The sequence below is a fragment of the Scaptodrosophila lebanonensis genome, unplaced genomic scaffold (genome assembly GCF_003285725.1).
Source record: "Scaptodrosophila lebanonensis strain 11010-0011.00,11010-0021.00 unplaced genomic scaffold, SlebRS2 tig00000043-arrow-pilon, whole genome shotgun sequence".
Taxonomy (NCBI): Eukaryota; Metazoa; Arthropoda; class Insecta; order Diptera; family Drosophilidae; genus Scaptodrosophila; species Scaptodrosophila lebanonensis.
The window spans coordinates 1,183,972-1,199,444 of record NW_022060545.1 but is presented as its reverse complement, the minus strand read 5'-3'; the positions used below and the strand labels follow the sequence as shown (position 1 = coordinate 1,199,444).

The window sequence follows — 15,473 nt, the reverse complement described above, 5'->3', positions numbered from 1 at the left end:
TTAACTGAACTAAATTTATTTAAAATTGAATTAAACTTACGCGATTAAATAAATTGTTAGGTCTTCTGGATGGGTCAGAAAATTAACTCTGAAATTAGAAAAGAATAATGGTTTAAAATTGATGCAATAAAGCGAAACAAATATAAGAGTAAAATATATGTATACTGTAAATCTAGTATCATCATTTTTACTGTCCATATTAAAATACTTTAAATAATGTCATATTTTCTGTTTGTAGCTCAATAGCCTTATGATGACCAACACTTTTTGCAATTCTTGAATAATTCTTATTTAGATAATAAATTTGAAATAAGAAATATTCAATTCTCGTTAAGAGAAAGAAAAGAAAAGCAAAATCTACATAAATGTGATTGCCTGTCTGACAAGCTATTTATTAATTAATTATAATTTTTTCCTTTTGTTTCCTTTGTTTTGATTTAATTTTTTTTTATCAATTTCTTTCCTTGTATTTTTAATTATCTTTTGTTAAGTACAATAGCGTCTTTGAATACTTAGTGCTGCGAATCGAGTGCATAGCTGGCTGGTGATCGTACGTGATTAGTACGTACATGTTTTCAATGGGTCAAATTCGGTATTAGATGTCATTGACATTATAGGCATCATTAACAATGTATGTTACTTTAGACGTTTCTGTTTCTGTTTTTTTTTTATACCCTGTACCCAAAGGGTACAAGGGTATATTAGTTTTGTGCGAGTGCACATGGAACACACAGAAGGAGGCTTGGTAGACCCCACAAAGTATATATATTCTTGATCAGCATGACAAGCCGAGTCGATATAGCCATGTCCGTCTGTCCGTCTGACCGTCTGTCCGTCTGTCTGTCCGTCTGTCTGTCTGTCTGTATGAACGCAAGGATCTCCGAAAGTATAAGAGCTAGAATAACCAAACTTGGTATACAGATTCTCCTGAGACCGAGAAAGGACGAGTTTGTTCATTTTTTCTGATCCACCCCCCCACTCCCCCCCTATTACCGATTTTTTATAACTCCCGTAATTCTTAGAATTTTGAACTAAAATTTGGTAGTCACATTAGGTTAGTAATTATTTATCCGTATACCAAGTTTCATTATGATAGAATGATCGGAAAGAAAGTTATAGCCATATAACCAGGCCCAATGCACACATACACAAACACGCATAAGGCACGATTCTGATGTAAATGTAAATGTATGTATGCATGCATGGAATATTTTATATTTAATTTAGTTAATTAATTAAATTAATTTAGTTAATTAATTTAATTACTTTTTTGTGGGGTGGTACAGGGTATTTAAGAGTTGAGCCTGCTCGACTTTAGCATTCCTTTCTTGTTTTTTTTTTTTTTGTTGCATCAACAGCCTTATTTGTCGAAAACGAAGGAAAAAATGAGTAAATAAATATGTTTTTACAATTTTGAAAGGCAATTCAGACATGTACATCCCCTTTTTCTAAATTAAAAAAAAAGAAGAGATATATTTGTTGAAAGCATCAGAGTAAGAATAACTCTCAGTGAAGATCCACATAATATAATATAATCCCCCCTTCCTAAATAATACAGTTTTGTTGTCATTATTGGCTTAATTTATGCATTAATTACACATCGTTAAAATTACAATATAAGTATAAGTAGATAAATGTACAAATGCTTAGCTACATATTGTTTATACTACTGAAGCTGTGGGCTGTTGAAAACGCCCTCCAATAGGAGAGCTTTTGTTGAAAGCTTTTGATAAGCCTACAGTTTGAGAGCACTTGAAAATAAAACGGTTGCAGTGCAGGATAGACCTGCGACACGCGTCAAAAGCAGTTGCTTTTTCTTGAATATAAATAAAAGTCAATGTTTAAACAATATTTGTGAGCAAATAACTAAGCACATTTTCTTGGGGATCATTGAACAACTGCTAGGGTTAAATGGTTTCGGTTGTTTTCGAGGCTGCAGCAAAATAAATAAACAATTGCAAGAGCTATTTGAGGTGAAATTTTTAACATTTATACTTGTAGTATAAGAAAAACAAAAAACCCAATTACTTAATTGTTTTCACCAATCTCGATTGATTGGTTTGGTTTTTTTACTTTCGTTATAATTTGCCTCCGTGCTGGGAGTCTTATCAAAACAACTTGTTGGAGGCACTGAAATATGTCATTATAAAGCATATGTACTATATGTATGTAGGCCGCGCCCAAATCGGAGGTCGCACACGAATTCTGTTCATTGATTATTTTTAAGAAGTAACAACAACAGTTGATCAAACTTCTACACAGGCAGAGTCAAGTGTGGAGAAAGCGATTGGTCTTATCAGAGCAATATACACGGGAATTTATTCTTATCGAGGTGTTTTTGAAAAAACTAGTATACATATATTATATGTACAAGAGTACGTATTAAGGTGCAACTGCCAATATGTGCGTATAATTCTATGTTGTAAATCCCTTATCAGTTGTCAGATCTATTTATGACAGTTAAGTATGTGTTTGTATTTTTATCAGTTAACGGAGACCCCTCATATTGATATACTATATTCAATTATGCGCTTACGGTTCGTTGACTGAACGTTTTACACGCCCATACAAAAACTCCCACACAGACCCCCACCACGTAGACCTAACGAGCGATTTCCTTATTAAATTCACTAAAAAATATTTTGTATTGCGGCGCTAGTTGCTGGCCCTATTAAAGTCAATTGAGAGGGCTTTACTTTTATTAAACTTAATGTGGATGACGTCTGCGATAAGTTAAAGAAATAAGATTTCCTAAGATTTATTTGCTTTACTTTACAGTACTTTCAATGAGAATATGGGATACCCCTAAAATTATATATAAATGTTAGGTTCTTTTGAGATCTAGCTGTGATATACACGTATTTTTTATTTAGGTATCATTGTTCATTGAGCTACAATATAAAATATCGATTATCGGACTAGTCGCTTGTAGAACTTCTTTTTTCTTTACTTTTCTATTTCTTCCCAACATCATATTTTGTTGTCGCTTAAAACCAATATTTATTTATAAAATGATTCTAAGGGCTGAGACTGCGCACGTATACAGAAAACAGAACTAGAAACAGAAACTAACGCGCTAAATCCTTAAATATTGTACAAAGGCACTCTTAGTTCTTCATCAGATAAAGGTGAAGAGAGTTGAGAGCAAAAAATTCCAAACAAAAACAATTTATTGATTTATTTATAAAGTTAAATGATATCTTTAATCATAATCATGGCAACAAAGTTCTCTTTGTTCTGAAAATTCAATAGAAATGTTATATTTATATTTATGTTCTTAGTAATATTTGTAATGGCAAGTTTAGTCATTTAATTTGTTCATAGGTACAATCACATTCTATATATACATTGGTTTTTGCAATTGTAAAACAAAGACTAATGAACCAGTCGATGGTCATTGGTTGCGTCAATCGACCATGAAGGGTTACACCAATGCCCTTATAAGCCACAATTTATTTTTCCATATTTTTTCCATTCGTTTTCAAGTTCAAAGTTCTAGATTCTAGACAAATTTATTAGCGTGCGGCGGGGCAAGTGATTAGAAAATATATAAAATATTTTTGCGATTGTGCAGATTGACTTAATCGTTGTCATGCGTTCATTCGACGATTATTCTTATTTCATTTAATTTTATTTGATTTATTTATTTAATTTTGTGCAGTGCGCATTTCAATTGGTTTGAATTTGTGGGCTCGCATTTACGTAAATCCATTTGAGCTGAGACGAGCCTTTCTGATTTCCATACGAGTCCATAGCTCAATCCAAGCATCCAATCATTTGTCTACGACATCGACATGCCTATTTGTCAGTTGTTAGTATCTAGGCTAGCTGGCAATATATAGTACACGTATGTACATACATACATACGTATGCAACGTCAAAAGTTCAAAAGGCTTATCAACATTTGCGAATACTTGGATCCCCTCTCAATTTTTTATATACATGTATGTATATATACGTATTATTACTTGAAGCTCTCTTACGGTTTGGGATTTCAATTACAATTCTTCGTACACTAGCTGAGCGTGCTGGGCGCCTATTGCTTGGAAAACTCTTACAGGCCTATTGACAGCCATTTCGTGTGAACTCTGTCCAAAGTACAGACAAGTGCATTGCGATAAGTCGCGGGATCCGTTGTTCAAGTCGTTGTCTACTGATAAGTGCATAGCTTTTCCAATACACACATTGTAACTCTAACCCTGCGTACATACATATGTATCTCACTAGGTTTTTCTTGATTCATTAACACGAGCATCCTGCTGATAAGAGGGTGAAGCCTAGGTGAGACGAGAAGGGCGCCTTCATACTCTGGTCAAGGGTTAATTACCCTAAGCTTATAAAGTATATACGATTTTACAGAAGCTTTATTTACATTTAATTATTCACGACTAAGCAATTTGTCTGCAGGCATTGCTAGTCTAATATTTTGTGAAAGCGAATTGATTGTCAGCATTATATACTTATATGCTTAACTTTTTCTCTCCTGATTTATTCCACCCATGCCGCATTTAATTATAGCGCGGAAGCTTCCAAATTGAAAACAAATATATAGCTGTCGGTTATTCAAATCATTTTATTATCAAACAGTCTCATATCATCTCTGTAGAACCAAACATCGATAGCCACCGCTATAGTTGTTAGCTCTACAGTTATCATATCAGTCAGTATGTACATATTATGGAATAATTATTGCGGCAGTTGAAACACAATTCGTGTCAATAGCAAAACTCGGAGCTGGTGACAAGCACGCGATAAGTAAACATGTTTGTTTTACTTACAGTTAAATGTTGATGGTTAATAACGCTTATTATCACATATAAACAGCGTATATGCGCTTCAGACACGCCCAAATAAATAAACAAACAAACACATACGTACTTAGTATGTAAATAGCAAATAGACAGACAATTGGAATGGAACGCCAGCTACAGTTAATCGCACATATTTGCCATTTAATTCAGAGGCATTTAAGTCATTTTTCAATTTAATCCAATTCTCATACATACTATACTATAAACCATATAGACATGTACATCCAAGTGTATTGCATATCGCGAGTGCAAAATTAAATTGTGAACTAAATGCGATGCGAACGGATGGGCGTATAGAGCTATTTTTGTTTACGCTGTGGATGTTTTTTAAACTCAAAACCAGATAATAAACATATCTATTTATTTTTTTTGTTTATTTTATTAAAACAGATTCTTTTAGCTACAGGTTTCATTGCACACTTCGACTCAAAAATGGGGGAAATGAAAACGGAAAAATATTATTGATGAACTTTAATTTGGTTTCCTTAGGTGTACACTAAGAAAGAGATTTGAACAATTCGACTTGCAAAAAGGAATGTTTGTCATTGTCAAAATAGAAATAAATTTTAACTTGAAATTACATATGTATTCACTTTTACGATATGCACCAGATTTTAACTCACTGTCGCGGAGTACTTTGACTTGACTCGAATCAAAATATATTGGAAAAAAACATTTTACGGATACACATAGTTTTAAATTCAATGATAATATATAATAAAAAAAATATAATACATTTGTAGCTTAGATAAAATTTGTAATCATGTCATTGAATAGTGTTAATAAGGTATTTTCCAACAAACCCTATCCATTTATAGCAACAAATACAGACATGTAATTGCAGTGTTTTGATTTTAAATGATTTTTGGAATCGCAATAAATGTGTTTCTAATTGAAAAATATCATGCATATTTGGAATTAAATGACTGTAATCATTGGATTCTAGTTTCTGATTATATTTCAAGTGACATATAGTACACGTTGAATAATAATATAATTATAACAGGGTACTTCACCACAATGAAACGCCCTCTGAATATAACGCTCTGACTGGCTTCCAATTATTGTACATAGTTTTTACTTATTTCAAGCAAAATCAAATCGAGAAGAATATTAAGTATAACATAACACATGGGGAATATGCCAATTTCGTTGCGTGAAACCTGTTCATTGACATACGAAGGTCAATTTTTTGTTGATAACAACTTTTTCTGTCCAATTTTTTGTTGTTGCTATTTTGTACAAATATGTACATATGTATGCAACAATAATTCCAATATGACTTAACGTGTGAATAAATGAGGCCAATCAAATAAACCGGAACTAAATTGAAATGTGTGGAGAGAAGCTTTTCTGTTTCCAAAAATGTAAATGAATGGAAATTAATAAAAATTTACATCCAGGCAGCATGTTAAAGAAACATATGTAAGCCAAAAATAAACAGGCTTACAATCAAGCAGCTGTAATAATAAACCTAAATAAATTTAAATTTGTGTCTGCTTAAAATTTCATGTTAACCAACTGTGGAAGCCTGATTAAAATTTAAGAATATCGCGTGTTCTTTAATTAGGAAGACACGCCTACGTGCCGTCTTTTGACGACATTGTGTGATATTTAGAGCTGTAGTTTCGCTTGCACCTTTCAAAAGTGCAAATTAATTGAAAAATTTATGAACAGGTTATGCACAACGTAGTAGTATCTACTCGTACTATATATTTCATTGTTTTGTTAGTTAGTACGCGTAAGTAAGTAGTACAAACAACAAAGTGCTACCCGCTTCGGGAGAGCGTTACAAAACAACATCATCATAAATAGTGAGTCAAAAAAAAAAATAAACAACGCGATTACTATTTGACATATAGAATGAATTTTAGAAGAGGGGCGCTGACGGGGCAGACGCGCTAGTCTTCTTTTGTTAATGGGCTGTGCTTGTGAATTGCATTTAGGTGCATTACGCGTGCTTTGCTTAGTAATTTAACATTTTGTTATCGGACACATATGCCAGGGGAATATAAAAGGCTTCCGCAATTAAATTAAACGATTGTCAATGTTGTGACTGTTACTTTACACCAGTAACCTACGCTCTTGACTATTCACTTTCACCGGAACACATTGATTCGTAGTCACCCAACACTGACCAATTATAAATTCTATTAAATATGTATCTTTTCATACGAAGTTAGCTGACAAACCTGTCCCCATCTGTAACACAAATACACTTATCAGACCCAATTCATTATCAGTCATAGAAAGAAACATTGCCCAACAGGTGACCCATCCATCCATCTTTTTATTCCTTCTAAAGAAATTTTAAATTATTCGGAAAGATTCTGAGGTGGTCCACTATTTACTCGGCCTATCATTTTGAAATTGTTTTCAAGAATATTTAAAAAATTTATTTTTGATGGAAAACTGCTTGTAAAGATTTAGCAACTTATATAGTCATCATTTCCTAGAAAACCCGTATTACACATTGCTCCTTACCGAACCCTTTTGAAATAGCTATTGTTGGTAAGGTTATATACGTACCTACATACTATATAGTATAAATAAAGAACACGGCTTGATTGCCACACGTGATTTTATTACATTTCAGTCAGACGATATCGTAACTGTTTATTCTGTTGCACATGCATAAGAAAACGAGTCGTAAAGATTAATAAACAAAATGCAAAGATGGCACATTCCTTAAAAAAAAGTGCTAAAAAAATGTGAGCAAATAAAATGTCAAAATTATTTGTCGGGGCACGAGCGTAGACAGCCGACTGACAAGCCCCCACTTCATAAAAAACGACATGAATCATTTGTAATTTGAGGCAACTTCATATTACTACTTATGTACAAGTATATATATAAGTTATTTGAAGCACAATCCAAATTAACAGCTGAATTTAAATGATTTTTGCCACATATGTTTATGTAAATATATAGATTTAATGTATTCTAATAAGCGCACATGTCATTGAACACACGTGCATTTTTTTAATATATATTAAAAAGTAATCTGCCTAATTTTTGTTGTTGTTTTGAGTTCATCCAACTCGACAGATACCAATTACTTAGCACCGAATTTTGGATTGGAATTTCGCTCGATAATAAAACAGGTTCTAAGAACTGACAATTTATAACATTTAAATAAATAAATCCGAGTGTTGTGTCCATAATTTTGAGACTCAATCCAACCTAAGTGTAGTTCAAATAAGAAATATAAATTCGATAGTAGAATTAATTTTAATGGGAAGAACCTATCACCTAAACAAAAGCAAACAAGCTCAGATTGGTTGGATTTAGAACAAGGTGGATTATTTCTTTTGTTTTAAATATTGTTAAATACTAAAGTTAAAGAAAATTAAACTAAACTCCTGGAGTAATTAAATTTAGTTTGAAAGTAGTTCTTCCAAGCTGGGTCTATTAAAGCAGAATGACAATAGAATTTTATTATGGTGGGACCAACATATATTAAGCTTAAATATTTTGTGAAATAATGATGAAAATTTGATTGATTAGAGATACTTAAATCTATAACCAACTACATCCCAAAGTATTGAAAACACATCAATTCATCAGCAGTTGTTGAAAATCAATACAAACATAAGTACCAATGCACGCATGTTAATATAAGCAGATAATAATCTTATGTTATCTACAAGTTATCTGTCACTGTTGCATACGAATGTAAGCATAAAGAATATGTATAGCAAAAGTGTCAGTCTCCAATAAAACTCTAAAGCGAACAGACGCACGGCGGTCCGCGACTATTGTCTTTTACTTTACTCCTACTGAGCCCTTCCCTTTTCAGCGAATATATAATCTATTCAATAGGTTATGGGCCCAGGGCATATAGGCTCATAGGAGAAGTTCAAAGTATTGTGAAATAGTAATCGTTTGGTGACTCAAGAAATATAACATTTAAAAAATGAGTGCGCTATATCAAATAGACAAATTGGAAGAGCATAACTATGACTCATGGAGCATACAGATGCGATCTGTCTTAGTGCACGCGGAATTGTGGAGTGTGGCATCAGGTGCTGAACCTAGTAATACTGAGAGTTCAAGGCCAAAAGATGAAAAGGCATTAGCAATTATAACGCTAAGTGTAAAAGCTTCACAATTGGGCTTCATTAAAAATTGCAACACTTCGTACGAGGCATGGAAAAAGTTAAAGGACGTTCATCAGCCGAGTGGACCTGTACGGAAAGTGTCGCTGTACAAGAAATTGCTAGGCAAACGCATGTTTCAAGGCCAAAGCATTTCAAGTTACATACACGAATTTAACGAAATTCTGGATGGTTTGTGTACAGTTGGCATCGAATTAAATGATGAGTTAAAAACAATCGTGTTGTTGTCAAGCTTGCCCGAACCATACGAAAATTTTGTCGTCGCCATTGAGACGCGTGACAATTTACCGTCATTTGATGTGTTATGTATCAAGCTGATGGAAGAGGGAGAGCGCAGAGGCAATGCAGATGGAGAGAGCGAGAATGCAAGAGCATTTATAGCTACGCAGCAGATCGTCGCGCATTCCAAAGCGAATTCAAAAAGGAATTCAAAAATCGTCGTTTGCTACAACTGCGGCGAAAAAGGGCACTACAAGGCACAGTGCAAGCGTGAGAAAATTCGCGGTGAAGGGAAAAAGCAATCGACAAAGAAAGAGATGGAAAAGCAGAGCAGCTTGTTAAATGCGTTGGACGTTGGAAAGATAGAGAACAACATGTGGTGTCTGGACAGCGGAGCAACAAGCCATATGTGTTGCGATAAGACGTTATTTTCAAAATTTATTGCGCACACTGAAATGATCGGTTTAGCTGACGCTGGTTTCCTGAAGGCCGAAGGCAGAGGAGAGGTGAAGTTACAGACAGAACTTTGTACCTTGGTGTTGTCAGATGTACTGTATGTACCGAAAATGAATGGCAACTTTATGTCCGTCAGCCGGTCAGTGCAAAAGAACAATGTTATACATTTTGGGCCACATTTTGCTAAAGTTATACAAAACGGCGAGTGTATACTGAAAGCGAATAAAGTTGGGAACCTTTATATGTTTCAAGGCAAACAAAATAGGTGTTATTCCGCAACTGAATCAGATGGTACATTGTGGCATAAGCGTTATGGCCATTTAAATTTTACCAGTCTGAAGGAAGTGATCAGCAAAGAGCTAGTGCGTGGTATTGGAAAGGTTGTTTTCCCAGACAACTTGAATTGCAAAACGTGTATGCTAAGCAAAATACATGTACAGCCATTCCCAAAGGTAAGCACTAACCGTGCCGAAGAGCTGTTGGAACTGGTTCATGCTGATGTATGCGGCCCATTCGACACGAAGTCACTTGCTGGATCCAAATACTTTCTGACCTTCATCGATGACAAGTCCAGGCGTATATTTGTTTATTTTTTGCGGAAGAAAGATGAAGTGTTCAGTAAGTTCGTCGAATTTAAAAACTTGGTTGAACGGCAAACAGATAAAAAGCTCAAATGTATTCGAACCGACAATGGAGGCGAGTTTGTCAACACAACATTCAACGGTTTCCTGAAACACCATGGTATTGCAAGGCAATTGACCGTGGCTTATACTCCGCAGCAGAACGGCGTGGCGGAAAGAGCAAACCGGACATTAACGGAGATGTCCAGATGCTTATTGGTGCAGTCGGGCCTAGGCGAGTCTTTGTGGGCCGAAGCAGTCAACACAGCAGTATACATAAGAAACAGATCACCTACCAGTGCACTGAACAACCTGACTCCAATGGAAGCGTGGACAGGTAAGAAACCCTGTGTTAGCCATCTAAAAGTTTTTGGTTCCATTGCAGTTGCACTTGCAAAGGGTCCCCGTAAAGGCAAATTCAAACCCAAAGGGCATGAGTACCGTATGGTTGGGTATTCGGTAGCAGCCAAAGGCTATCGGTTATACGACCCAGAGACGAGGACGATTGTCGAAAAACGAGACATTCTATTTGATGAGCGTTGTGGTGGTCATACCAATGAAGATACCGTTACGGTAGATTTTCCTGCATGCGAGGTTCAAGAGCATGTCACTCACACGGATGGTGACAGAAGCATCGACGACGATGACAGTGAGCACAGTTCTGACGACAGCAGCTCCAACGCATATGAGAGTGCAGTCGAAAAAGAAGACTCTGACGAGGATACTGTGAAGATTGGGCCAGGCCGGCCTAAAATTGTTCGAAATGGTAAACCTGGTCGTCCAAGAAAGCAATACAATGTGCTTGGAGCATTGGTTGCTAGTGACGTAATGGTTCCGACATCCTATGATCAGGCCGTTGGTAGCACACATGCAGTATTCTGGCAAGAGGCGATGCAAAAGGAATATCAGGCACTACAATCAAACGAAACCTGGCAGATGGCTGATTTACCAAAAGATCAGCGAGCAGTTGGTTGCAAGTGGGTATACAGCCTGAAACGTGACTCTGATGGAAAAGTCGAACGTTTCAAGGCACGACTCGTTGCTAAAGGGTGCTCCCAGAAGTATGGCGTGAACTATGTAGAGACGTTCTCACCCGTTTGCAGATTGGAAACCGTGCGGTTTATTTTGGCGTTAGCAGCGGAATTGAAGCTGTACCTTCACCAGATAGATGTGTGTACCGCCTATTTGAATAGCGACCTGCATGAAACTGTTTATATGAAGCAGCCACAGGGATACACAGATCCCAATAATCCAAGTAAGGCTTTATTGCTTAAAAAGGCAATATATGGATTGAAGCAGTCGGGGCGCGAGTGGAACTCCAAGCTCGATTGTGTACTACAAGGCATAGATTTTGTAGCATGTGAAAATGAACCGTGTCTTTACAAAAGGAACGGAAGAGGTGACTTATCATTAATCCTTGTTTATGTTGATGATATAATTATAGCATGCCGATCAAAAGAGGACTTGGCCAACATCAAGTCAGCCATTACAACATCGTTTGAATGTGTTGACAAGGGAGAGCTGCATTTGTTCCTTGGCATGGAAGTGCAGCGCGACGGTGAGCTTGGCGAAATTTCGCTAAGCAATTCGCAATACATCAAAGACATATTGCGTGAACATGGATGCGAGACCTGTAGACCTACAGCGACCCCACTGGATGCTGGTTTCCAAGTGATATGTACCAGCGAGCATTGTCAAAAGGTTGACATTGCATCCTACCAGTCTTCAATTGGCGAGTTAATGTGGCTGGCGCTTACAACAAGGCCAGACATATTGCATTCCGTTGCCAAGTTAGCTCAACGGAATCAAGATCCGCATGCAGAGCACCTAGTGGGTGTAAAACATGTGCTTCGATACCTGGCGTCAACTGTGGACCTGAAGTTGCACTACAAAGAGTGTGGACAACCCCTTACCGGCTATGTGGATGCAGACTGGGGTGGCGACCGCATCGATCGCAAGTCGTATACTGGCTATGTATACTACTTGGCTGGAGGACCCATATCCTGGCGATCTGAAAAGCAACGCAGCGTGGCACTTAGCAGCACGGAGGCGGAGTATATGGCTCTTTCAACTGCGTGTAAGGAGGCCATATACCTACGGCGTCTTATAGTGGAGATTGGCTGCGGTGACTCGAGTACTCCAACTATTCTTCATGGCGATAATTTAAGTGCTCAACAATTAGCTAAGAATCCTGTACACCATGAAAGAACAAAGCATATTGATATTAGATATCATTTTGCAAGACAGGTTGTAAACGAAGAACAAATTGTTTTACAGTATACATCAACCAATGAAATGATAGCTGATATTTTAACGAAAAATCTCCCTAAAGCGAAGCATGTTCATTTTACAAAGCTGTTAAATTTGATTTGAAAATTTTTGTAAAACATGTTTGCATTGAGGAAGGGTGTTGAAAATCAATACAAACATAAGTACCAATGCACGCATGTTAATATAAGCAGATAATAATCTTATGTTATCTACAAGTTATCTGTCACTGTTGCATACGAATGTAAGCATAAAGAATATGTATAGCAAAAGTGTCAGTCTCCAATAAAACTCTAAAGCGAACAGACGCACGGCGGTCCGCGACTATTGTCTTTTACTTTACTCCTACTGAGCCCTTCCCTTTTCAGCGAATATATAATCTATTCAATAGCAGTCACAATAATGCACAAGAAATTTTGATCTTTTTTGACTCTTTAATCGAATGTTGAGTTCTGGACATATGTTGTCCATACATATGTATGCTATATTTTAGTTTGATAAAACTTCAGTGTATGATAAGGCAATGCTACGAATTTGCAGCGATCATCGCTATAGGTTTTATTTAAAAAATCACCAATTTTTATGATGCTTCAAAATATAGAGGAACATTAACAACACTTCATAAATAAAAAAGTAATCCTACCAAGAGTGGGTTTCCCACCGATTTCCAGCAATGTATATCAAATAATGAAGCTATAAATGGTTTGCTCTGCGTATTCAGTGCAGGGTCTATTGATTTTATTTGCTTATTTAAATCAAATTGCGCAAAAACCACAGCAGCTTGTTGCATTCTTAGGAAAATACGATGTGAGTCAGCGAGGTACATACTTACATATGTAAATGTGGCAGAAATATTTGTGTCCAATTTGTTTTCATGCAAAGCCCAACAGTTTCGGATGATGTCACTGGTTTTTAATTACATGCCACTCCCCTTTTTTCACCACCGCCCACTCAGTACACGTGACATCGGTTATTGGTTTGATTTCCCCCTTACCTAAAATTATCACCTTGTTTTTCCCAAAATGCAAATAATGTGTTAAAACTCGCACATATTCATCAGAAACTTCTCCCATCGCATGTGTATGTATTTCAATTTTTATGTATGTATGTACAAGCATAGCTTAAATGATTCCCGGTACTGCAAATAACATTGTAATTGTTGAATTACAATTTTCTTTTCATTGTGAAAATGCAGCCGAGCTTTAATTGTAACCCTTGTTTACTAAAATTGCTTTGGATGCTGCCGATTTACATGGATGTGGCATTTAAGTTTCGATTATACGTTTTGTTTACAAGTTAAGCTACGGTCAGACAGGCAAAAAATTTGCACGCAAATTAGTCGACTTCTACAGGTATGTCATGAATGTAATGTAATAAAAACTAATCAGAATTCTACACTAAAACTTAATTTTCTTCTTCAACAAAATTCAGAAAAATTACTCTTTAGAGCCTACATGTAAAATAATACAAATTCGTATGCAAATCATTTGCATCTGAGACCGTAGATTAACACAAATCCAATCCTGTATTTTGTCCCAGCTTTTTCATGCAAATTATAATGAAATGATAGACTTAACTAAAGAAATTCATGTACTTTCCTGCGAACCCACCTATGTAGTTTAGTTAATAAAATATTTAAACTTCTTGTCGAACTATTACTTTGACAAGGTGCCAAAGCTACTGAAAATATATGTTTTTTTCTTTCTTTAAGCTCGAGGTGGTGGAGTTTGTAAAATTCGAATGTTATGTATTTGTTTGTTATGTTGTTTGTTATGTTTCCTGTATTGAGTTATGTTTCCGTTGAACCAGCTTCAATTAGAAACACTTATTGGTGCTTTAATAAAAAGTCAAAAATTTGTAGAACAGAGTGTTTACTTTCGTAATTAAGCTTATCTAATGTATTTATTTATTTATTTTTATTTTCTTTTAATATGAGAATATATAATTATTTTCGCAGAGCTTGGATATATACGATATTTATTCTTATCTATTCAGGGGCAAAAATGTGTTTCAACTCTGAACTTTTAACTCAGATATCTTCATTTTTCTTTAAATATTTTAACTCTTAATCTTATCGTGTAAATATTTTTGCTGCTTTTGCTTTCAGATAACCTAAAGTGGCAAAAGCTTGCAAACACTTGGAAAAATGGATTGCTTCGCTCTCTACTCATACTTATTGGTTGCAAATTAGTTTCTTTAAACTTTTGATAGTAAGTTTCTAAGGCTGTTGGCAACTTCATTTTATTGCTGCTGAAGAGGTTTCTGTGTTTTATGTAGCATTTCATATAAGCTTTTAGTGATTTATATGAACCAATATAATGGGCCCCTGATTACTGGTCGTTTATCAGTTAATCTTGCACGCAACAGGAAAAGAAAACCCGTTACATCTTATCAAATGGCAGTCCAAAACTCAGAAAGTTTTATCAATTATGGAGTGCATATACCTATGTATATAGCTTTAACCTGATAATACAATGCTATCTTAATGGCTTGGACACTTGATAGATCGCAAAACTCGATAATCCGGACATCCATTTCATTGCCATTGTAGACTGTATAATACAGTCACCTTTTTTTCGCACCTCCGAAATCTGGATTAAACTGGAAGTACTGGATTTTGTTCAGAAACCTATCATTTGTATGTATTTAAATCAAAATATTAAGAAAAATAGTAGTCTTGTAAAATTGGGACGCCGTAAACTTATTAATACGAAGACCTTGAAAAATAGCAACGATTCTTCGACACAAAAAATTTTAAACCTATTTGAAAGCCATTTTTGTTTTCAAAAGAACGTAATGATTTATTGAAAAATTCGTTGTTTAGGTAATTCGGAAATTTCAGTATTTCGGGCATTATCTGAAACTAGTTGATTGAGGTTATACTGTACAATAAATAGTAAGAATTAATTTAACGAGCCGGGCATATCAAGTGAATCTAAGCTATGGGGATTTTTTGTGTTTAGAGATAGGGCGAGCTAGCT

The 15,473-nt window shown here is 35.5% G+C and overlaps 1 protein-coding gene across 1 annotated transcript in view; it reads right to left on the bottom strand.

Moving 5' to 3' along the window:
• LOC115622507 (facilitated trehalose transporter Tret1) overlaps positions 1–15,473 on the bottom strand; it is a 30,658-nt gene that overhangs the window by 13,449 nt on the left and 1,736 nt on the right. The window contains exon 2 of the mRNA XM_030516459.1: positions 41–88. The gene's annotated coding sequence lies outside the window, so the exon portion shown is untranslated. The remainder of the gene's footprint in view (positions 1–40; positions 89–15,473) is intronic.